Raw genomic sequence first — 25,522 nt, 5'->3', positions numbered from 1 at the left:
TATATTTTAATGATCTCCTCCATAACACACAGCGACTGCACAGAGAGAGTATAATAAAAAAAGACCTGAAGCCAGACCAGCTAACAATGTTTTGTTTCAGAACCGACTCCGAAGAGAGTTAAGCAGTCAGATGAATTATTGATATCAACTTTGTTGTGACATGGTGAAGAGACAGATGAAGTTCATTTGAGCAAATTCTTGACAGCTCTTCAATGGAGCTCCAAAGACTTGAGAGAAGCTCAGGCAGACGCCTCTCTGTTCTCTTTGCGTCTTGATGTTTCGGGGGTTTGTTTGACAGTTTCATTTATATTGAAACATATATCTTCATTTTGATTTCATGTGACAATGAACTAATGATTTATTTTAGCTTTTCCTTTTTGAATTATGTAACTACTGAGTGCTTCATATGTGAATGTATTATCTGTTAATTTTCTAAATAGTGGTGCTAGCTAAGAGTATTACTGTTGCTCATACTTTGATTTTGAGTATTAAGCTTTTGAGGAATGCTTTGCTATTACATTTCTAAAAAATGTTTGGCCTGGCGAACAATAAAACGTACAAAACATTCTATAGACTTCCATTAAAAGAAGATTAGAACCGTATCTAGGGACCATAATATCACAGACTTGGCCTCTTTTAATTTGGTTCAGTATGAAACCACCTAGCAACCACAGAGAACATCCTAGCAACCAAACAAAACACCTTGGCATTATGGCAGTGAGTTTTGCATGGGCATTTTTTTTTTTTTATTGATTTTGCCTTCTTTGTCCTTCAAACTTCATAAATAATTGCTTTCTCATTGATTTAATAAAACGGTGTCTGACTGTCTCTTTGAATTTTCCAAATGTGTAATTTCCAGCTAAGCAATATCATACAAATGTATGGACAAAGTAATTGAACTCATCAAGCAGAGAGTGATTGATTTAAACTGCAAAGATTACACTGTAATATAATCAGTCTTGCTGACCGTGCTTGGTTTACCCTCCTGCCACTTCATCTTAACTCAGATTTAATGGAGGAATCTTATTGAATCTTATTGTACCAGGTTTCCGGGCATCAGGCTATAACATAAGTCAGGACAGAGGTTGCTGACAAATCTGTTACAATTGTGGCCTATTTGTGTGTTTTCATTACACCCCTAAGAAAACTGACGGTGTAGAGCCCCACAACTACAAAAAAACATTGAAGCAAATATGTTTTTTTTTCTTTACAACAGCCCTGACGAAAAGTGGCATAGAAGTCTCCATTTCTATGATACACCTACATCTATGATTTCTAATTACTTTCTCCTCCCAAGGTTATTAGTATCTCTGTTCACTTTCTTATGGATTCTGTCTTAGAGCGTGGTACTGCATCCATCTGTTGTTCTCCTCCTTGATGAGATTCATCTGTGTTACTTGAGAATAATCCTGAGGTGATGTTCCATCCACCACTCTCATATTTCAGCATATTAACATATTTTGTACTGCACTGCCTATAGATAGAGGGTGAGAAAGAGAGAGGTGTAGGGCTGGTCTAAAGCCTTGAGGTAGAATGGAGTGTGACTCCATAATTAAAGTTTAATCCTTTTTGTCGTTCACACTGCTCTGGGAAAAGCGTGTGAGTTTGAGTCTAATGGATTTTTCTTGCTCCGGTAAAATCTCATACCTTTGAGTTTTTCACACCTCTATGACACTTGAGTTGTTCGATGCAGACATCTGAATGGGAATTTCAGAGAACTGAGACATGGTGGCTGATGAAGATGTATGTATGCTGATGTATGTGCATGTGAATGTGTACATTTCTCATAAGAGATGTTTATTTCATCATGCCTCAAACACCCTCGTCCATCCTGTTTATTACTCTGTTTTTGTTGTTCCTTATTCTTTTGAATTATTCAAATACTCTGTTCTTGAAGGTTTTTAAAGCAATGTCAGCACTGTATATGAATCGTTGCTATTAGTATAAAGTGAGGTGGGATTTTCTTCAAGCTATCATAATCATTTTGGTTACATCGTGCTGCTCTGAGAGTTTAGTGATTCATAACATATTGTTCATGATTGACCAGCTGCTTGGACATCAGAAGCAATGAATAACTAATGAAGGCAGGAATCTGATCTGCCTTGCCGTGGAAAAGTGAGAATGAGTTTATGCCAGCTGAAAGATAATGTTTGGGACACTTGAATGCCAATAAGTTGACTTCCTCTATTCACAGACGGAATAGGAAGTTGGATGCACAATGGCACAGTGTTAGACTCCATTAGGACCAAAAGCCAACAGAAAGACAAGGACATTTACATAAAATATTCATATAAGTAAGATTTACTTTTGCAGCCTATCAGATTCTATATAAGGAAATGGCTATAATTATAACCAGGCACCAAAGGAATCTGAGAGACTGACCCACACTTTCCAAATGTCCTGCACTGGTTGTTGGGAAAATTTGTAATTCTGGGTATTGAGTTTAATTTGATATCATATATTTAATAAAAAAGAGAGCAAATAAACCCAATCAGAGCAATAGCCTACATCAACACTCACTCCAAATAAATCTTCTAGTACTTCACAGCTGTAAAACATTGTTTGGTTTAACAATAGAGAGTTGTAATGTTGTTCAAAACACTGAACAAAGGTAAATAGTTTAGTTCATTAATTTATAAAGCACATTTAAAAACAACAGATGTTGAAACTGAAGTGCTGTACAACAAATAAAGAACATAATAAAACATCCGAAAAACCAATTGGACAAGTGAAAATTATACACCCTCAAACAGAATTAAAACATAAAGAATAAAAATAAGTCTTGAAATTCAATTCAATTCAATTAGGGATGGGACGATTACCGGTTTCACTATAAACCACGATAAAATGTACTGACGGTTAGTATTATCGTTTAAAATTTAATTATCATTAAAACCGTGTTTGATTATCGCGATTTTAATAACTCACTGTAAATCCTGTCCAGCCAGCAACAGTCTGACACAGACGCAGCGCGCAATGTTGTTGTTGTTTTTTTATTCGAGAAGGAATGGCGGAAGGAAGTGACCGTGCTCGGGAGATTTTTCAGCCTTTTAAGAGGACCAAATCTGAGGTGTGGTCATATTTTGGCTTTTACAAAAGTCCTGAGTGAAACTTAATCGAGGATGGTCACTACAATAGGGGGGAAACACTTCAAATCTGCCGAGTCGTCTTGTGTGACCATCACCCACTGTTTATAGCGAACGCAAGTTAACTTTGACCTCAATACCAAAACTACGTCTGGGAAATAATTGGGCACAAAATGTTGTTTTGAGTTTAAATATTTTATCTCACTCACTTAAAATAAACGTGAAGCTTCCGCGAAGAAAAGTTCGCAGCAAGTGGCTTTGAGCCAAAGACAAACGATCAAGTTCAAACAAGACTATTAAGAGTGACATTTAAGGGATAATAATGTATATCATTGTACACTTATTACACCGAATTATTTTTTATTTAATTTTTTACCACGTAATTACGGGGACATCTTGAATTGAGATTAATGTTTTAAATCTTACCTGTTTATAAATCCATTTTGTACAGCGTACAAAACAATCGTCCAAAAACGGAGACGCAAGACGGCAAGTTGTATTTGAATGAAACGAGAGAGCGCGTCCGTTGCGATACATGGATGTGCGCTGTGTTATAATGCGTTGCTATTGACGACGGTCATTGGAAGGAAATGCCACAGAATATAATCTTGCTTAAAAAAGTGCACAGAGCTGCTTGCTTTATTTGTTGTTTTTTGATTTTCAAATATTAAACTGTTTTTAGTGTGAGCATCAGTTATTTTTTAACACTTTCATCTCGTTTTAACAAAACTGTGATAATATTGATAATCACGATAATTTTGGTCACTATAATCGTGGTATGAAATTTTCATACCGTCCCATCCCTAAATTCAATTAAAATTTATTTGTATAGCGCTTTTCACAATACATATTGTTTCAAAGCAGCTTTACAGAAAGTGCATTTCAGAAATGTACATAGAAAAATACAGTTAGTTAATGAAAGAGGATTTAAACATAGAAATAGAAGGGGGAGATCTTATGTGAAAGGGAAGACTATTCCAGAGCCTAGGAGCAGCCATAGAAAATGCCCGGTCACCTTTAGTTTTAAGATGTAAACGAGGGACTGAGAGTAGAAATTGATTTGATGACTGAAGAGATCTTGAGGTAGTATATGGAGTAAGGAGATTACAAATATACTGGGGAGCACATCCATGTAGAACTTTAAAAACAAAAAGCAACATTTTTAAATCAGCACGGAACTTTACCGGTAGACAGTGTAGAGAGGCAAGTACAGGAGTAATATAGTAAATATAGTATTACTTAGAAATATGAGTGGCGTTTGTCTTTGGAAAACTCACAGAAAGAACATTCTCCAATGCCCGATGATGTGAGTGACCACATTTATGGTGAAGTGGCAAGTGCTAATTTTGATACATCAAGGGATGAAGAAAGTTGTGATACAGAGATAAAAGATGATGATACGCTTTGTGAGATTTCTGATATGGGCTCACAGATAGTGGGAGAGGTGTACACTTTACAAGAGATAAATGACTTCCTAGGTTCTACATTTGGTAAGACTGCGAAAAGATACATTTGTTTCTCAAAGACATCAAGATGAATAAATCTCACGTGGTGGCTTTTATACTTTGGTGTTTTTTTCTGTCTCTCCCCACTCTATACTTCTCTTCTTACATGGATAGTTTGAGGGTGGGTTCTCTAAATATTAATGGGGGAAGAGACAGGGGTAAATTAGCAGTGGTTTCAGAATTTCTTAAAATTAAAAAGGTTAATGTTTCTTTTTTACAAGAAACACATACGAATAATGATAATGAAATTGAATGGGGTATGTGGTGGGAAGGCAAGTCTGCTTTGCATTTAATAGTGCGGGAGTGGTTATTTTATTTTTATTAACATTTTAAATGTGGAATTATAGATTATTGCTAATAGAAATTGAGAATGAGGGAAATATGTTTGTGTTTGTTAATGTCTATGCCCCCAATAGTTGTCCTGAGCGACAAGATATTTTTTTGAAATTAAGAAATGCCATCCAGAAGTATGATGATAGTGTGTGTCTTGTAATTGGAGGGGACTGGAATTGCACAACATATTTTACGGTGGACAGAAATGGGGAAGAGCCTCATAGTCAATCAAGTAGCACACTGTTAAAAGTTATGCATGAATTTCATTTAATAGATGTATGGAGAACAATAAATATCGGTGTGAAACAGTAGGGCCTATACATGGTTGAAAGTGTGTGACAATGGATTTTGGGGTGCATGATTGGATAGGTTTTATATGAAAGAAATGTGGAATAATAGAGTAATTGATGCTTGTGTTTTTCCAAACGGGTTTTCAGACCACCACATGATCACTTTGGTTTTAAATGTGAAGAAGACATTAAGATCTAATTATTACTAATAATGAAGGTGTACATTGTGATGCGTTGAAAAAGAAAAAAACAAGAACTGAATTCTTTTCTTCAAGAGCAGGCCAAAGGAGCATTGATAAGGGCAAGATTTTGCACTATCAAAGATATGGATGCTCCAAGTGCTTTCTTTTTTAATCTTGAAAAAAATGTTTTAATCAAAAACAGATGTGTCATCTTTGTCGTCAGGATGGATCAGTAACATCAAATCCAGTTGAAATGAGGAAGTTATCAAGAGATTTTTATAAACAATTATACAGTGCTGTGATACTGAAAGTGTTGATGATTTGCTTAAGGAATTACCTCAGCTTGGGGATGAACAGAAAATGGCACTGGACAATTTAATCACTTTTAAAGAACTTAGAGAAGCAATGCGTCAGTTGCATATTGGCCGTTCTCCTGGAATTGATGGACTACCTATATAGACGTTTATCAACAGTTCTGGGAAATTATTGGACAAGATTTTTATGAAGTGTTGCTGGACTGCATTAGAAGCGAAACTCTTCCCATAAGTTGTTGTAGAGCTGTCTCGTCGCTGCTTTCAAAGAAAGGGGACTTGGGACTTCTCAAAAACTAGAGACCAGTATCTTTATTATGCTCTGATTATAAAATATTTTCCAAATGTTTATCAAATAGACTTGTCACTATATCAAGAAAAAGCTTTTGATCGAGTTTATCATCGATATCTTTTTAATGTATCAAAGTATTTTGGGTTTGGTGACAGATTTATATCCTATATTCGGTTGTTGTATTGTAATGTTTCTGTTATGGTGAAAGCAGGTGGTGGATTAAGTAAACCAATATCAGTGTCGCGAGGCATTAGACAAGGATGTCCACTTTCTGGGCAATTATACAGTTTGGTTATTGAACCTTTGTTGTGCAGATTGAGGAGAAATCTTGAAGGAGTTGTAATTCCTAATTCAAATGATAATTTAAAATGACATTTTAATGACATTAGTGTTTTTTTCATAAGTCAAAAGGATATTACAACCTTAAACCAAACTATTGGAATATATGAAAAAGCCTCTTCTGCTAGAGTTAATTGGTCTAAAAGTGAAGGGTTTATTATTGGTAGGTGGGAAGGTACTGGGTTTCCTCAACTCCCGGCTGGGTTACGGTGGAGATAGGACGGATTAAAAATGCTAGGAGTTTTTTTTGGGAATGACCAATTTCAAAAGAAAAATTGGGAGAGTCTGCTGGAGAAGGTGTCTGCTAAATTGTCGAAATGGAAATGGCTATTGCCACAGTTGTCCTATAGGGGAGAGCTCTGGTTGTTAATAATCTCGCTGCATCGATGTTGTGGCACAGGACTATAACTATGGAGCCTCCTGTTAATTTTTTCTGGAGTGGACAGCACTGGATCCGTGCAGCTGCACTTTATTTACCAGTTCAAGAGGGCGGTCAAGGCTTGGTGGATGTGAGGAGTTGGATCCGGGCCTTTAGGATTCAAGCTGTGCAGAGACTTCTCTACAAAACGGATGTGGACAAGTGCGTTTTTGAAGCGGGCAGGAGGACTTGGATTTGATAGATACCTGTTTTTAATGAAACTCGAAGAAGTAAGCCTGTCAGAGTTTCCACCCTTTTATAAGTCTATAATGCAGACATGGATAACTGTTTTTAGAGTGGAGCGAGATATTCAAGGACCAAGGACATTGGACTCCAGAGGAACCGTTGTTTTTCAACCCAATGGTCCAGACTAGACTGTTGTCCTCCGTGAGCTTGAGGAGATGTTTGCTGAGGATTGGTGTTCAGAAACTTGGACATCTCCTGGATGAGAGGGGTTGGAAATCCATTGAGGCACTTCAAGAGATGATGGGGTTAAAGTCCTTGCATCTTGTTTCAAAATTGAAATAAGAAATCTGTTGCCAGTGTTGCCAGTAAGTTACTGTAGTTAAGATTTACAGTACCAAACCGTATTTCAGTTTTACAGTATGGTACTGTAATTGTGTAATACAGTGCATTACTGTAAAAACGAAGCTAATCAGTACACTACTGTAATATTTTTTTTTATTTGTACTAAACATAAATTAGATTTCATAATTTTGATATATGATTAATTTTATTTTTATCCTACATACGTACTACTGACATACAAACCAGTTAGACAAAGTTATCACAAAATACTATTTTTTTATTTAAAACATTTCATATATATCACAAAATAAACAGTCTGCCAATGCTGGAAATGATGTGTGAAATTTTTACACTTGAATGGGTGAGTTTAGGGATAACGTTTTTTGTGTTAATTTTAACTCACTCATTGTGTTAATGGGTTAGCACAAAGATGTGTAAACGTGTTAAATGAACACATTATGTGCTGTCCTTCACTGCACACATTGTTAAAAACATACATAAAACCATAAACAAAATGTTAGCATTTGACAAAATGAATGTAGAGTCATTGGTTGTTTAGCTTATATTATAATGAAATATCAACCATTACATTCATAAAACTGCAGAATATAAATACATTTTTAAGCAGTCAAAAAGGAAATGTCCAACACAGGACAAAACACAGTTCTTTTCACAATACATGACACATAACCCCACCTTCAAAATAATTTCACTTATTTACAAAGATTTGTTGGATTCATGTACACTGGTGGCCAAAATAAGTGTTTAAGTGTCTTAATGTTTTTGAAAGAAGTCTCTTTGATGCTCAAGAAACATTACATTCTTATTATTATCAATGTCTGACTGTCTACTCCTCCATCTTTTCAACAGCATATGAGTAGAAGTCATCATCAAAATAATCTTTAAAAAGCCAACACAATGTTTTTGTCCACCTTTGCGAATAAATGAACCTCTCCAAAGATTGGTTCCTGTTCAGAACTTGATTGACAACATCAGAATGTTCCCTGGTCTGTATGCGCGTCCACAAACACAAATGTACTCAGTCCTTCAGAGGAGATCCTGGTTCCAACACTATATAAAACACACACACAGAGAGAGAGAGAGAGAGAGAGAGAGAGAGAGAGAGAGAAAATATTAGTGTCAAATTATTTTAAACCTCCTTTTTTTTTACATTTTTATTATTATTTTCACAAAAACTTAAGAATATATATTTGTTAACAGCTTTTGTCAATAAATAGCATACAAAATAACTAAATTAAATTATGCCAGATTAAATTTTAATACTTACAAATCCTAAATTCTGTCCAAAAATGCTGAGATTCATAGAGAGAAAGACTGAAATTGATGATTTTAGCCCATTTCAGCTTGTCTGCATTGAAGGGGTACCTGTTTGAGACAAATACACAGTAAGATACATGCAAGAAATCACTGTGTGATGATCGTTCTCCTTCCTACAGTAGTTAACCCACCTGTGCGCTGATATTAGGACCTTCCTGTTCAGGTGGGACTGCAATGGTAGAGAGTCTTCTGCCTAATAAAATATCAAAATAATGCAAAAATCTAAACCTAAGTAGTTTAGAATGCTAAATTTGGTATGAATGAATTAGTGAAAGTTTTACTGCAGTGCTTACCTGGATACATTTAATCTGGTTAGACTGAACACAGAAAATGGTCCATCTTCTGATTGGTTCATTTGCTGTGTAATAAATATAAAAGTTAGACATGATGCAAAGGTCACTTATTTGATATAAAGTTAGCCAATTTTATAGAGATTTTATAAGATATTGTAAGCTACCTAGTCTGCACCAGTGGCTTCAAAGCACTTATCACATATTGCTAATCATTTCAGCAAACTTATCTCAAAATATATCACAAATGGCCTACCTCCGGAATCTTGCTAGACGTCACTGGCGCGAATTGGCGCTTTGTTGCAGTTGCCTTTAAACACATACAAAAATGGAAGTAAATATTAAATTCCATAAAAAAAAAAAAAAAAACTATAATATGTTATAGTTTGCAAACTAATGTTCCATCAGTAGTCCAACATTATCTACAACCAAAACAGAATTTCACATTAGTTAATTTATTGTCAATGTAAACTAAGCGTTGCTCGTTGGCATATTTAAACTGGACAATTCAATAATCTAACAAAGTCTGTAAAATGAAATGTTAGCGCAGTTTACCGTGGTAAAGTTCGTTACCGTCATGTTGACGAGTAGGCTAACGTTATAACATAGGTTAAACTCCTGTCAACACACACAGAATGTTTTAGTTTTTTTTACCTTGCTTGCTGGTCTCTCTCTCGGTGAAGTGAATTCCGTCTCTTCCCCAGGCCAGACACGAACGGCGCGGTCCAACAAAAGACAGTCAGACCCCAGTGATATTACACTGGATGCTCCGACGAGACACGACAAATCCCAGACAGTGTATAGTGATGCGCCGTTATATTTCTGACGTACGGTTCTCCGAGTCCAAGTGCTCGCGCTATTTCTGACAAGGGACAAACAGGTTTGCATTTTGTATTAATGGTCCGGTCGCTTCAATGTGTCCAATATAGACAGCCTCTGGCTATTATAGCGTTGTAGACACGCGGTGTAAGGCAAAAATTAGGAAATAAAAAGCACGATGGAATGGTGCCAGCCAGAGAGGCCGTTACGTCAAATACAGTAGTAAACAGAAAATTTTAAAAATACAGTAAGTCTCTGTATGTGGTGTTAGACGTCACAGAAAATTCCCATGATGCAATGGGAATCACAGTTAATTACTGTAAAGAGAAATAGCAGTATAATACTGGGGGATTTAAAGTAAATAACTGTAGAAATTACAGAAAAGTCTAACAGTGTAGGACTGAGACAAAAACAGGACATGAGAATTGGCCAGGATTTTCCAGAAATAAAAATTTCACCTGTCATAAATGAAGAAGATGAAGTTGCAGACTCGATTTTATCTTTCAAGACCCCTCAGCTAGACCATTTTAAAAATGTGTCTATAGCCCTATTCGCACGGGATAAGGATTACCTGGTGACCTCTAGTAATTTGTAATAATTGCGGAGGTTGTCTGTGATCTTAATCCCGTGTGAATCAGCCATGTCTGTAATTTGTAAAGTAAAAATTCCCCCGCAAATGACCTACCATATTTCGCCGAACACCGAGGTCCTGTGATAATATTAGTCCCGTGCGAATCGCCATCTCTGTGATTTGGTGGGGTCGTTTATAATTTTTTCAAGGTTTTTGTTTCCTGTGCACTTTTTTATCCATCTTTCGCGAAGAATGGAGTGTTTTGATAGTATTTTGGGTGCTGGGTCATATCGCTATACACCATGATACGATATAACTATACAATTTCCAGAAAGAGAAAGCTGAAACCCATCAGAAGAGCAAAATAAAAATAATGATTAGATGGAGATCGATGACATATAGCAGCATGTGGTAAGGAACATTCTTCTGGTTATGATCATACAGCTAGACTAATAACAAGACATTTCCAAGCAATAGCCTATTGACATCATATCCGGGAGATAAGTCAGTAATTTCGAATAAAATCACAGGCTTCGTTTATCCCGTGCGAATGCGCCACACGAAATTCAGATGTGGGTGGGTAATTTCTAAATCACACAAGGTCCCCAGAAAATACTAATCCAGTGCGAATAGGGCTTAAGAAAGCAATATACTGCACTACAGTTAAAGTCACACATCTAGATTCATAGAAGAGGCAAAAAGCTTCTAGATGGCCAGAACTGTTACAACCAGACTTTCTCGTGCGGGACAGGTGGCGGACCCTGTATAAACCCCTGTAGAGAAGCGTACTGCTGATCTGCAGTGGCAGGTTTTTCATGGGGCCATAGCTACAGACCGACATGTGGCACACCTGAATCCGGCAGTAGTTGGGGAATGTAGATTTTGTGGGGAGCAGGAGGATCTAGAACATTTGTTTTGCTTAAGACTTGGTTTAGAAGTTTTAATGAGGATTTTTCCGATAAAGTGTTTATTGGGGGATTGAAATATAGTTTTTAAATGAGGAGGAAAATATGTTTATTAAATTATTTGATGGGAACAGCTAAACTTGCAATTTGGAAAACAAGAAAGAACAAAGGTCTACAACTTGCTACAATAGATCCTGAAATGATGTTTAGACGGTTGGTAGAATGAAGACTGAAAATCGAATTCGCTTATTACAGATTTACAAATAATGTGGTTTTCTTTTGTGATGTATGGTGTTTTAATGAGGTACTATGTATATTACTAAATGATCAGCTCATTGTGAATTTTTAATTAAGTAATTTAAAAAAAAAAAATGTATTAGTATTTTTTAAAAACTGGCAGTAATATAACGTGATGTAAGGTGGTTCATATAATAATAATAATGAAGTGCTTGTTAAACCTCTCTCTCTCTCTCTCTAGATGAGGGGCTTTCCCTTCAGAGATTTGGGCTCCCGAGAGATTTGGGACTGGCCAAGTTAGAGAGGCCAATTAAACGGCCATGCTTGGTTTATTTTTCAGCTAAATTTATGCCATCGCTTTCTTTCAGCATGTATCGGTGTCGTGTTTCCTCCTGTTTTCTTTCTGCATGCACCCATTTTAGATATACCTTTCAGAACGCTACATGATTAATCTCAATTAACCTGACATCGCGCTTAAACTGATTTGGTTTATTGCGATTATGAAAAGGCTCTGTGATCAGTAGTAAATGCTGCTCCATCTGAAAGCACAGCGAGTCGCTTATAACGCGTCAAATGTCTTTCTGAACATGAGAAGCATTTCTGAACCTCTTATCCAACAAAAGACAACATTTAATAAAGTTTTTTACTCCTTCGTAATGACAGTTGAGCATTCTTCTGTCAGATGCAGTGGTTTCTTACACAGAATAATATAATATACATACATATATATATATATATATATATATATATATATATATACACACAGTATATATATAATATATATATATATTATAGTTATATAGTAGTTATATAATATAACAACCCCCCCCCCCCCCCCCCCCCGATCCTTAGTGAGCTTAAGAGACTTATTTCAAAAACGTACCGACCCTAATGGTAGTATAATATAAACTCAGCGGACATAATTAGTGCAGAGTCAACAGCGATGCTCTATATTGTAATAAGATTTTATCTTCTTCCACCCTTGTCTGTGCTCTGTTCCCCGTTCCCTGCTCTTTACGGAACCTCTGCTAAAGGGCCATAGGGATGGACCTGATTATGATGGCTCTGGTCACATCACAATTACAGCACTGGGGCAAACAGAACCTGTTACCTAATGAAACGTGTCACCTTTTTTGCCTGAGCTTGTGTTGGGTAATGGGGCATGTTGAGTAAAAATGGAAAACTGCTCCTATTAAAGGCAAGTCTGCCCACTGAATCGTATTCTATATTTGCAGGTTACATGTTCAGGAGAAACTACCTATTGGACCAGTCTTTTTCTGAGAGTGGCGAGTGAGGTGTGTTTACGTTGAAAGCTAGGTGGGCTGATCCAAAGTGCTGAAGGGGTAATTACTTGAGGCAGCAGTTTGCGAACATTGGCTGGTGGTTGGTGATAGGTTCTGTGTAGTTGTTCAGCCTCATTACGGCACAACATGCTGACACTGCATACCCACACCAACACCACCAACAACAAACCACAATGGAAAACTCTCAGTGATGCACTTTCACTGGAACTTAAGGCTGATACGGAGAACACTGAGCAAGCATGTTGACGACAGTTGAATGGGGATAGAGGGATTACATTGAATGGAGTTGGATATCTAAAGGTGCTTCTTGTTGTCTGTTTTACTTTGGGGTTGTTGAGATAAGGGGAAATTATTGGGTTGCTGTAGTTCTTGTCTTTCTTTTTTTGTTCTTCTCTTTTTTGTTTTTGTTTTTTTAAAGGTCTGTTTAGGTCAGTAGCTAGGATCTTTGAGTGCTAGTTGCCTAGACCTATTAAAGGGATAGTTAAGCCAAAAAGGAACCATCACTATCATGTTGCTTTAAATAGGTTGTTTATTTGTGCAACACGGTATAAACATTTTTTTCCCCACACAGTGAAAGTGAATGTTGACTACTGCTATCAAGCTTAAAAAAAGTAACAAATGTAATTTTCAGAAAATGTTGTCTTTTTTTTAAAGCAATAGTTACTAGGGCTGTGAATGTTTGGGTCGGCATTTTTTTAAAGAATAAAACAGAAAAATGCTTTTGAAAAAAATTTAATTGTCAATCTCAATGAATCATGAATTTAATCAATACACAATTTTCTGGGTTTTGATTATTCTTAAAAAAAAAAATGTTTTTGCAAACAGAATGTTTTATTTCTATTCAATGCACAATTTAATTTGGTCTGATTAACAGTGAATCAATTGTTGATTCACTGAGGAGAAGCAGTCAAGCAGCATGTTTACCATGCTAAAGTTGTGTTTGTTCTTGTGCTGTGTCATGTGGTTTGTCAGTTTCGTTCTGTTAAATACTAAGGCATGGCCAAAGCCAGGTAAAGTACTTAAACAGTGTTAGAAAACACTAATTAGGAGAAGCAGTCAAGCAATAGAAGTGGACAGCATCCTGTAAGTATATTTGTTTCTATTCTCATTTGATTTCCGCACAGTTGTCATTGCTAGGAAACATTTTGTTTACTTTGTTTACCGTGCTGTGTCGCATGGTTTGTCAGGTTCGTTCTTTTAAATACTAAGGCGTGGCCGACTGAATTCAACAACGATGTACCAGGCGGGTTTATAATTAATTGGTATTCTGTGGCAGTGGATGCGGCAGCCCTCGTGTGAAGCCCTCATCGTGTAAAGACAGAAGAGTCTAAAGACTATCAAGTCTACCTGTGCAAGTCCACTGAGCAAGGACACCAACAAGGCACTTGAGTATTGCTTTTTGTGTTTCCTTCCTCTTTTATACAGCTTGTTCTCATCTGTTTGTTTTTGTGACCTGTCTTCACTACGTGCTTCCAAATCCCTACTATTTCTAACACTTGTAAGTCATGTCACAAGTTGGAGGCAGTGCAATCCTAACAACCTGCGTACTTTCCCTATGTTCTCTATACATTACTTTCTTTTCTCATTGGTCTCTGGAATTGCCAGTCTGCTGTAAACAAAGCAGACTTCATTACATCTATTATTAGTCATTCAGGTCTCAACCTCATGGCCCTGACTGAGACGTAGATCAGACCAGAGGACACTGTCACACCTGCAGCCCTCTCCACTAATTTTCTACACTTTTTCACTACCGTGTGACAATAGCTACTTTGAATCACATGCAGTTACTATCACCAGCCCTATTAAAATCCACTTTGTAGATGTTTATCATCCCCCAGGCTCGGATAAATCCACTGATTAAGAAACCCACTCTAAATCCAGTATTTTTTAGAAAACTACAGACCGGTATCCCTTCTTCTATTTATTGCTAAAACACTTGAACGAGTTGTGTTCAACCAAGTCTCTACCTTTCTTACATACAGTTTGCTTTCAAAAGCGGTCACTCAAATGAGACTGCCTTGCTCTCGGTTATTGAAGCTCTGACATAAGCAAAAGCAGCGCCTTCAAAAATTAACCCTTATGACGAAGGGAATCTCAGGGACCACTCTCCAATGGTTCAAGTCTTACCTCTCAGGTTGGTCCTTCAGGGTGTCGTGGAGGGGTGAGGTGTCTAAGTCGCAACATCTACCTACTGGGTGCCTCAGGGCTCAGTGCTTGAACCTATTCTCTTCTCCATCTACATGTCTACATGACTAGGATCTGTCATTCAGAAACATATTTTTTTCTGTCACTGCTACGTTGATGACACACAACTCCACCTCTCATTCCAGCCATATGATCCAACGGTAGCTGCTCGCATCTTGGCCTGCCTGACAGATATTTCTTGCTGGATGAAGGACCACCACCTGCAACTCAACCTTGCGAACAGAACTGCTTGTGATCCAGGCAAACCCAACACTCCACCACAACTTTTCCATTCAGCTATGTTCGTCATTTATAACTCCATCAAGGTCAGCCAGGATCCTTGGAGTTGTGATTGATGATCAACTAAACTTCACAGACCACATTGCTAGACCTGCCGGTCCTGCAGATTTGCCTTATACAACATTAGGAGGTTCAGGCCCTTCCTATCGGAGCATGCTATACAACTCCTTGTCCAAGCTCTTGTTCTATCCAGACTGGACTATTGTAACGCTTTCTTGGCAGGCCTTCCAGCATGCACTGTCAAACCTCTGCAAATGATCCAGAATGCTGAAGCAAGAGTGGTCTTTAACGAGCCTAATGCCGAGTTCAGACTGCACGATTCTAGCCCCGATTTTGGCTCGCCAACAGGTTTTGAGAAATCGCCGACAAATGCTCGAAATCACAGGCAAATCGGTGCTCGTTCACGCGAGTGACAATCACGCAGTATGAATGAGCAAAGACGCGATCTGAGAGAATCGCCGACGAGTCGCCGACGCCCGTGAGATATTTGGCATGCTAAATATCTGGACCTGTCGGCGATTCAAAATCCTGCTGTGTGAAAAGTGTTCTGACTGAAAACTACATCGGCGATGACCGACAGCCAATGAGAGAGCAAGATACAGAGCAGCAGGGAGTTCGGGGAGGAGTTATAGGCCACAATATCAGTATTTTAATAGATATATTTACAATTATATCAAACAGAAACAAAGCACAAACATTTGCTTGACCAGCAGCAACAGCAGCACATTGCAAAATTATTTATTTACCCCCAACTCTCTTTGCAGAACACACAGTCCTTGCTCCCCTTGTCTTCCCAGCCATTTCCTCATGCATATGTTTTTCTTTTTCTCCTTTCCGCTGCAAATCAGTGCACAGACAATTTGGATCACAAGCTTCTTGCAGGCTATCATTTTTAATAATTTCAGTCTCGCGCGAGAACTGCGGTCTTACGCACGCGGGATTTTGCGCTATTTCCTTATCACTTCTCGCGTGTGTTTGGTTGCGAAACGTAGTTTGCGGACCAGACAGAAGTTGTCGGCGATTCTTCCTCCTGAAAGTCATGCAGTGTGAAACCTCCTGTCGCCGATGCATCATGCAGTGTGAACACACCAGCAACTGAATGTTACCCCAGATAGTCACGCAGTGTGAAAAGAACAGTGACCCGACTACTTTGAAAATCGTGCAGTCTGAACTCGGCTTAAGAGAGCACACGTCACACCTCTCGTCATAAAATTGCACGAGTTGCCAATTGCCGCTCTCATCAAATTCAAGGCACTGATGTTTGCCTACAGAACAACCACGGGCTTTGCATCCCTATACCTAAACTCACTACTTGCATATTGTTGCCCTATTGTTGGTTTGATTGCTTCTATTGCTCTCCTCATTAGTAAGACGCTTTGGATAAAAGCATCTGCTAAATTATTAAATGTAAACGTAAATATTGATCACGAATCATGTATAATTTTTTCAAATGCATTTTCTCTAGTATTCATTAAATATAACTTAAAGATAAAGAATAATACATCTTTATATAACTTAAAAGATAAAGAATATATCTTAAAGATAAAGAAAATAAAACTAAATTGTTTATTGCACCAAAAGAAACACATTATCTGCTTAAATATAGACTACATTGCAGGGCTAAACTCTAAGGATTTCAATTGGCACAGTCAGGCCTGTGGTTCAGACTTTTACTTTTGGCCCTGTCATAAATAGAAGTTAATGTTCCCATTGGTTTTGACCCATGTAATCTTGTATCTTAATTAATAAATAAAACAAACTTTTAGATACCAGCAAAATATAACAATTCTCGATTCCAATTTAACACAGCAGCAAAAACAACTAGCTTAACTAAACTGTAACAAAATCTGAAAAAAAAGTTCAGTTTTTTTTACTCTGACCCTGGACCATCGGGCAGAACTTACTGTAGAATACAACAACTGGCTAAACAACTGGCGTAAAATGCAACATTTGGTTCAATACAATACCATGAGAAGATAAGAGGGATACTTTAAGATGCTGGATGAAAATGCACCTTTCTTTCAGGCGAACTATCGCTTTAATGATCATAGTATAGAGATCTGGGATACTTTCATTGACCAATTCACCTTGAGAGGCTTTTAGTTTAATTATAAATGTCAGGAACCTTGAAATGCTGGTCAAGGTCAATTTGGAGTTCAATGGTTTGGTCAGTGGAGTCTCAGTCTCAGCTGAATTGTAATGGCTATTTTTGTATTTATACTGACAGATCAAGAGGCACTGATCTGCACACCTGCTCCTTAGAGCAAGGAGAAAGAGGGGAGGTGAATGGGTACTCGTACATCATTATGTCATCAAACAGGGTTGTCCAGTAAGCCTGTGGGATTGAGCTTTGCTGTGTTGTCGTGCCCAGAGCCGTGCCAGAAATCTCTGGTTCTTACTGACCCTTTGACCTGAACTGTATTTTCACGTTTTTAAAACCTTGTGGCCTCTACTATTGTAACTTTAAGGTCTAGATGATAAAGATGAAAATTCAAAAGGTACAAAACAAAGGTATTTATTTTAAAACAAACTCAAGTAGTCCACAGATGAAGAACAGGTAACGTAACAGCGTGTAATACACGACAATACCGGACAACTGAAGTGAGAACACAAGAATACACTGTTATAATAACAGCTGTGATGATTAATGAGTGGAAACTGATGACTGGCAGCTAGGAAACTAGGAACAAAGGAAACTGACTATAACCAAAAGTTCATAAGAGTACAACTAAATAAACTACTGGCACCTTCCCTACAGCATTCAAGCAGGCTCGGGTTACTCCACTGCTTAAAAAACCAACACTAAACACATCATTTGTAGAGAATTACAGACCTATCTCTCTCCTACCATTCATTGCAAAAACACTTGAAAGAGCCGTTTTCAACCAAGTAACATCCTTCTTGTCTCTAAACAACCAGCTGGATGTCAACCAATCTGGCTTCAAGAAAGGGCATTCAACTGAGACTGCATTACTGTCGGTCACAGAAGCCCTACGGATTGCAAAAGCTGCTTCCAAATCTTCACTCCTCATTCTCCTGGATCTGTCTGCTGCCTTCGACACTGTGAACCATCAGATCCTTATGTCCAGCCTCTCATCACTGGGCATCACAGGAACTTCACTCGACTGGTTTGAATCCTATCTCACAGGTAGGTCCTTCAAAGTCGCATGGAGAGGCGAGGTATCCAGAGCACATCAACTGACCACAGGGGTTCCCCAGGGTTCAGTTCTTGGTCCCCTCCTCTTCTCCATCTACACTACATCACTGGGACACATCATACAGGCACACAGTTTTTCCTACCACTGCTATGCTGATGACACACAACTCTTCCTCTCATTTCAACCAGATGATCCCACAGTAGCTGCACGGGTCTCGAGCTGTCTGGCTGACATCTCCACATGGATGAAGGAACATCACCTGCAGCTCAACCTGGCAAAGACTGAGCTGCTCGTCCTCCCTGCCAATCCATCTCTACAGCACGACTTCACCATCCAGCTTGATTCATCATCAATCACCCCATCAAGGTCGGTCAGAAATCTGGGAGTAACGTTTGATGACCAGCTGACCTTCACAGATCACATTTCAAAGACAGCTCGATCATGCAGGTTTGCGCTGCACAACATCAGGAAGATCAGGCCTTTCCTAACCGAGCATGCAACACAACTCCTCGTCCAGGCCCTGGTCATTTCTAGGCTTGACTACTGCAATGCTCTTCTGGCCGGACTTCCAGCATGTGCAACCAAACCTCTTCAGATGATCCAGAATGCTGCAGCTCGTGTCTTGTCTTCAACGAGCCCAAGAGGGCCCACGTCACTCCTCTGTTAATCTCTCTGCACTGGCTACCTCTCGCTGCTCGCATCAAGTTCAAGGCATTGACGCTTGCTTACAGATCTATCACAGGCTCAGCTCCCTCCTACTTTCACTCACTCCTACGAGCCTACATCCCTACCAGACGCCTACGATCAATCAACGAGCGACGTCTCGTGGTTCCATCACAGAAAGCCACAAAATCACTTTCCAGAACATTCTCATTCACAGTTCCATGCTGGTGGAACACTCTCCCCACCCTCATCCGGAATGCAGAATCCCTAACAACATTCAAAAAACAGGTGAAAACCCATCTCTTCCGTGAGCACCTAACTTCATAAAAAAAAAACAAACAAACAAAAAAAAACCTTTCTCCTTTAAAACCTCACTTATCATGCTTATGCTACTCTGAATAATGCCTGAACTTCGTATTTTGAGCACTTCTTGCGTTGTTGTTGTTTTTTGCCTCTTCATGATGACTCGCTTAATTTAGTCCTGATTTGTAAGTCGCTTTGGATAAAAGCGTCTGCTAAATGACTAAATGTAAAATGTAATGTAAACAGATTGTGACAACTGTAATGGTGTGTTCACACCAAAAGCGAAGCGAAAATTCGCATCACGTTACTCGCTCTAGATAACTTAAAGGATGTTTCTTGTTTTTCGCTTCACTTGCGCCAATAAAAACATTGTGCATCGTGTGTCATGCACATCATCAACAACAACAATAACATTTCTTTCTGCCATTTCAGTCATCAACCATGTTGGAGATAATTACTCTCGGTGCACTGTACCTGTTGTGGAACTCTCAAATGCCGAGGTGTCTGGGTTCACAGCACCATCCAGAGGCGCACACAACTTGGTAAATTGCACCGTCTACTCCAGGAACTGTGCCTGAATGACAGCCGTTTCCAGCACTACTTGAGGATGACAGGTGCCCAGTGCACGGACTTATCAAAAAGCTGTTAACTGATTGGCTTGCGCGACAACGCGCCATGCAAATTTTATGCTTGAGTTGAAATTTTTCAACTTGTGCGGAAGGCACAATTGAGGCGAATATCGAGCGTTCGCAGCAACCACGTCGCCCAATTCACGTCATTTGTTATGCTCATTTCTGACTTTTTTTAGAGGATTCATGTGGTGTCTTTTTGTTAGTTTACTTTTTAATGTATCTCCTTGTTGTGTCTGAATGGATACCAATCCAACAACTTCTCCCTGAGCCCCAGTATGTTGATCTACGTAAGTTTTAAAAAGCTCCCTTGGGGCATCTTTTGTAACTGCTAAACAGATGTTAATACCTGGAAATGCTGCTTTCATATGAGAGTTAGCAAAGTGCTGTCAGCGGGAGACAGGGAGCATTTGGAAATTGTGATGATTTTAGAGACCTAGAGCACACACAAGCCACACACAAGTCATTTGCAGCAGGTGAGCTGTCTGTAGCAGGGCAGCAGGCTGACAGATGGGTCGCTGAACCTCTGGAGAACAGGTGGGGCTGTTTAATTGGGACTCTCCGGCTCACAGGCTACAAAACAGCCAACTTTCAATGACCCTGTGCCACAGCTGTGGTCCAGAGATGCTAGGGAGCTTTCCAGTGGCCTGGTGCAAGAGCAAAGACGAGAACTGTCATTGTGGTCTCTTGAGGCTTAAGTATGTTGGTGTCATTTAAAAAAAGCAGCATTCAGTCCTCATTATCCATCCTCAACTTTGTTCTCTGGTACCAGTAAGCAGTTGGTTTTTATCTGTGCAAGTTTCAGCAGGGCAATGATGCAATGTTATGACAATGCTTACCCACAAAAACCCATTGTGCAGAACTTCTCAGGTTCACACCTGTTCCCTTTGTGTACAGTGCGCTGGAGTTCAACAACACTGCGTTAAAGGTGCTGAATACACATACACAGTTTATCTTAGTCTCATTATGTCCTCACTCAAGCAAGCTGTAGGTGTTCTCTCTGTGGTTTGCATTGATTGCAAAATAGTATTTTTCCTATTGTCAGTATTTTTATATCAGTATTTTTATTTTTTCCTGTATCTAATATAATATATAAATTTACACAAGTGCAATTGCTCAATTATTTTTCCTAACTCATTGGCATATGGTTTTCCTTAGGAAAACAACAATTTTCTATATTGCTATATTAAGTTGAATACCTTATTCATTTTAATAATGTTTTTTTTTTAATGTAAAATAAGACAAACAAATACAGATTTTTTTCCCCCCAGTATTTATTTTTAACAATGCGCTTTCACATTAATTTTTATCTTCAGGTGTATACAATCATTTTGTCCTCACATTCTTCTCAGTGTGGTGGGTGACTTGATAACAAAATCATTCAGTTGATGACATACATTAATGCAACCGTTCAAAAAGTTTCGAGTTGCCAAGATTTTTTTTTAATGTCTTTTATACTTTATTTTTATTTATTTATTTTATTTATTGTTTATTTAAAAGGGACAATGCACATCAATTAACATTTTTTTGTTTACACTCAAAATGTAAATGCGCCAGAGTTAGCTAGAGAGCTAATTTTCATCTGTAGTCCCTTGGCAGGTCAACACAGCATCATAGTACAAAAAGAATACATGAAAAACAGAAAACAAATTAAGAAAATAAATAAATAATAAGTACAATACAAAGAAGGGCAGTATAAGATAAGGTAAACCAACTATTGATGATTGCAGTTTTGAGTGTTTTTAATCCATTTCTTAAAGGCACACTGTGTAGAAATTGTGTTTTTGTCAAACAGCGACCCCTAAAGCCGCTGTGGAATACTTGCACTGTTGTAAATACCCCTCCAGCCCCCCACCCCCCACCCTGCACACCCAGTACCTGCGTCGGGCATGGAACAGGCACAGATAGACTCTGAAGACGTTAGGCTAATTTATGTCCTGATAATTATGTGAGATATTGAAAACTGTTCTCATGATAATCGCAGGAATCAACGTCAACAGCGTCGTCTGATATCCCTCAGGACTACGTGATAAATACACCTCACAACACCTGAGTTCAGCTGGCAAACTAGTTTGTGAGGCAAGCTAGGCAATAAAATATAACGCAAATAACACGTAAGAGAAACGAGTGTGTTAGCAAGTCTGTTAACAGCTCTGATAATTGAAAGCTAGCTATATTCCACATATGTGGAAATTATTGGACTGGTCTAATTATCAGCAATGGATGAATGAACAGCATCGTAAAAAAATGACATACTACAAGCAAGCGCAACAACATACAACATAGAATGCAAACAAGTTTACAAATACGAGATTTATTTACTGGCCACTTCATGCGTTTTCTCAGATCGGATAGCTGTCTGATTTATCAAAACGATTCCATTTACACCTGGTCACATAAATGTGTTTTTGCGAAACGGATTTAAATCCGAATTTAAATTTAGTAATAATATTGCAGTGGTGATAGCTGATAGGTTTTTGATCTAACATTTTTAAAGTTTGCTTTAAGATTGGTTTAAGAGTTGTCACATTTGCTTGGGACCAGCTTGTAAAACAATATGATATGTGGGAAAAAAATCATGGCATGCATAAAAAGTTTGGCTGCCTCTGTGGCCTTATGTGTCTGAAGTTAGCCAGATTATATCTGATGGTATTAGCAATCTTTTTAACATGCTTTTTAAAAGTTAAATCAGAATCTAAAATAATACCAAGGTATTTAAAATCGGACACAACCATGAGTTTTTCTCCTTCAATAAAAACATCAGCCTGCTGTACACTTGTGGACCTCTTAGAAAAGAACATACAGACTGATTTGTTAATGTTAAGATGCAGATCTGACATTTTTAGCCATTCAGAAACATGCACCAGTGCTTCGGTTAATTTAGTTGCAGCCTGTTGTTTGTTCTTGGTATGCAAAGCCTGCTACTTACTGCTACTTTTGATCAATTTAATGCATGCTGGCTGAAAAAAAAAAAAAAAAAAAATCTTTCAAAAGCAAAATTCTGAACTGTAGTTTAGCCTCTGTGTGGCACATATGGCATTGAAGTGGTCTGGCTTTTTAATGGTTAATTTCCAACATTAAAGGGTTAGTTCACCCAAAAATTAAAATTCTGTCAGTAATTACTCACCCTCATGTTGTTCCAACCGCGTAAGACCTTCGTTCATCTTCGGAACACAAATTAAGATATTTTTGATGAAATCTGAGCCATGTTTCACTCCTCCATAGGCTTCTATGTGACCGAAACTTGCTGGCCCAGAAAAGTTATTAAAGAGATCGTTAATATAGTCCAAGTGACTCCAGTGGCTCAATCTTAAGTATATCAAGCGACGAGAATACTTTTTGTGCGCAAAAACAAACAAAAATAACGACTTTATTCCACTATTCATTTCATTCTCTCTGGACCTCTAGTTGGTTCGCGTAGTGTTTTTGCGCAGCGCGTCTGTGTTACACGTCACCACGTAGGCTCACTATTGGCCGACGCCGGTCATGTGTGTGTTGCGTGATGACGTGCAACACAGACGCGCAGCGCAAAAACACTACGAGGCCCAGAGAGAAGGAAATGAAAAGTGGAATAAAGTCGTTATTTTTGTTTGTTTTTGCGCACAAAAAGTATTGTCGTCGCATGATAAACTTAATGTAGTGCCACTGTAGTTACTTGGACTATTTTAACGATGTTTTAATAACTATTCTGGGCCGGTGAGTTTCGGTCACACTGGAAGCCTATGGAGGAGTCAAAATTCTGTCAGATTTCATCAAAAATATCTTAATTTGTGTTCCGAAGATGAACGAAAGACTTACATGGTTGGAACAACATGAGGGTGAGTAATTACTGACAGAATTTTTGGGTGAACTAACCCTTTAAAGCTTTTAATATAGAGCAATAAAGGCTCCTCTGAAATAGAGCTGCACGATTAATCGTTAAAAGATCGCCATCTCGATTCAACCCCCCACGCGATCTTAATCCTGCATTTCTACGATTCTGCCAATGATATTCAACGAGATAACGCGCTAGGGGTGGAACGGATCGCACTAGATTCAGTTCGGCACGCATGTGATTCGCGGATTAACTGCTAAATTTAACCATCATAGAGTGAAAGTTCATAATTTGGACGTGTATTGACTTGCCAATTTACACATTCAAACTATTTTAAAGGAGAACTCCGGTCAATTTTAACATTGAGCTCATTTTTTTATACATTTGGAGTGCTGTCAGTACAGAGAACAACGACAAAAATCGGTGTTGCCTACACCGTGTTATCCTCGTTTTAAAATTTGCACCCTGTTGCCTTCAATGGGGCAAGTTTTAAACCTGCTTTTAGCCTCTTAACATCCTTGATGTGTCATTAGAAGTGCACAGGTCATGTGAGTGATTCCTTCTGAGTGAACGCGGGTGAATCTGACTGCAGTAGATGTGAAAGAAATATATAAAAAATGATGTTTATTCAGCCAGCGCACACACCTGTATTTACATCCTGTTTTCGGTCGAAGTCCACAGTAGTCGATTGTCGAGTTCATGCGCGTGATCATAGGTACTAAACCTATGCGCGTGAACTCGACAATCGATAACTGTGGACTTCGACCGAAAACAGGATGTAAATATGGTGGGACCGAATTTCCAATTTTCCTTTTGACCTCGACTAACTGAAAGTTCTCAGAAAAAGAAATAGATTTTATTGAGCCACGTAGTGTTGTCACGATACCAAAATTATTGTTTCGATACCGATACCAAGTCAAGTATTGCGATTTCGATACTTTTTCGATACTTTTCCTGAAAAGGGAGAAACACTCTCAAATATCATTGCTGTGCTTTATTTTAAAACCGGGACAACATTCTAATCATATAACACACTAATAAATTAACATATGAACAGCAGATATATTAAACATTTGAACAAAATATGAAATATAAAAATATAAAATATAAATTAGAGCAATGACATTCAAGGTAAAAATTTTTTTATAAATTTAGCAGCATCTCATTTATCATAAGAAACATAAGAGCTTTATCTTGATTCTGAACTTTGAATAAAAATATGAACAGCGATTATATTAAACAATGTTTAATATTGGTAACATATGATAAGCCTCATTGGTGATATATTTGACATGTGGGGAGAGAGTTGTGGAAGGCCTATACTTCATGTTAAACATAAATATATAGCAGCAAAGACAACGTCGGCAGTGTTGACGGCAAAATAGGCTACAGAATAATTCGTTCTGTATTGAGAGGTGCAATATTTGAAAATGACATAGAAACATCTTTTCCTATTCTATTTTGCCTGGGAACGGTTCCAACACGCTTGCGTGACGCGTGAAGAATAGGCGTCGGTTCTATTTATAGCATGCACGCGTTTTCCGCGCGTCTCGAGCTGCGCCCAGACGCGTGTGTCACGCAGGCAGTTAACATGGGAGCCGAAATAAAAACGGACACGACACGCAGCCAGTGTGTCGCCGGCCTTACAAATCTGGAACGCGGTCATTCTTAGAAGTATCGATACTAATAAATTAAGGAATCGTGATTCGTGACGTTGTTAATT

At 38.3% G+C, this 25,522-nt stretch overlaps 1 protein-coding gene across 3 annotated transcripts in view; it reads left to right on the top strand.

Annotated features, from left to right (window-relative positions):
- The window catches only part of unc5db (unc-5 netrin receptor Db), a 185,412-nt gene that overhangs the window by 39,219 nt on the left and 120,671 nt on the right, over positions 1 to 25,522 (top strand). The window lies entirely within an intron of this gene.

The sequence above is a fragment of the Rutilus rutilus genome (genome assembly GCF_951802725.1).
Source record: "Rutilus rutilus genome assembly, chromosome: 7".
Taxonomy (NCBI): Eukaryota; Metazoa; Chordata; class Actinopteri; order Cypriniformes; family Leuciscidae; genus Rutilus; species Rutilus rutilus.
This window is presented reverse-complemented; position numbering and strand designations above follow the sequence as displayed.